The sequence below is a fragment of the Emys orbicularis genome, chromosome 8, assembly GCF_028017835.1.
Source record: "Emys orbicularis isolate rEmyOrb1 chromosome 8, rEmyOrb1.hap1, whole genome shotgun sequence".
NCBI classification, from domain to species: Eukaryota; Metazoa; Chordata; order Testudines; family Emydidae; genus Emys; species Emys orbicularis.
Window position 1 is genome coordinate 29,265,584 of NC_088690.1, and position 1,133 is coordinate 29,266,716.

Below are 1,133 nucleotides of genomic sequence, written 5' to 3' on the forward strand. Positions count from 1 at the left end.
GCTGTAGCGGCAGCTGGAGTCCCGGGCCCTTTAAATCACCCCCTAGCCCTGGGGCTCCGAGACGCCTCTGCAGCTGGTAGCTCCAGGGGTGATTTAAAGGCCCCGCCTCTTCCGATTGAGGCCACGCCTCTTTTGGTTGAGGCCCTGCCCCCTGCTCAGGACTCCAGAGTACTGGTAAGTCTTTTAAGTTACTTTCACCCCTGACTACAGGGGAACCTTTTGAAGGGGCTCAGGGACTATGGTGTATCTATTATTAATCTGCAAGGCACAGTAAGGGCTGGCATAGCCCAGATGAAAGTGCTTGGGTGGCTAACAGGCTGGTCGTGTCAGGGAGCTGACACCCAGTTAAGCACAAGCAGGTCTCCCTCTTACTGGAGGCGGGGGTAACAAGGTGACCCACAGTCCTGGGTACCCCAAGAGCCAACACAGAATGGCTCTTCACCAGGGAAGAATAGGGCCCTTCATTGAAGTCTTTCTGGATTTTGGTATGTAGATATCAAAACATCACGTGCAGGAAAAAGGGCCCTCTGGTGGAGTGGATGAACAAAGACAATCGTGGGCTCTCGTCCTTTCTGTAAAGCCTATAATAAAAACATTTACTGCAGCAAGTTCTAAATTGGAATTATGGTCAACAGGTCTAAAAACCATTCTTAGCTCAATCTATGTTTCTTTACAGGTATCACCCATTCTGAACCTTCTTGTTAATGGTTTGACACTCTTTGGGGAATGTGTTCTTGACAAGTGAAGGTCTGTCTCTAAGGTAAAACTAAACAGCAATTGCTAATTTCTTTTGACAAAATGCACCTTCAAGTAACAAGGTGCATTTTGTCAAAAGAAATTAGCAATTGCTGTTTAGTTTTTCAGGAGCTAGGAGCAGTTCTTACCTCAACAACCTTCAATCATGGCATCAAACTAGCTAAGGCAGGTGCAGTGCAGAGGAAGGGAACAATGAGTGGGAAAACTGCAGGACTCCATATTCACCCCCTTCTCCCGCCACACACACTGAGCATGTAACACAGCAGGAAATATATCCACTTTCCCATGTGGTGAGTGGGAGAAGGGGGCGGACAGGATCAGAGCTACCAGGGAGGAAGGAGTGAGCAGGGGTCGAAGAGAACTCAGCAGTGAGTAAA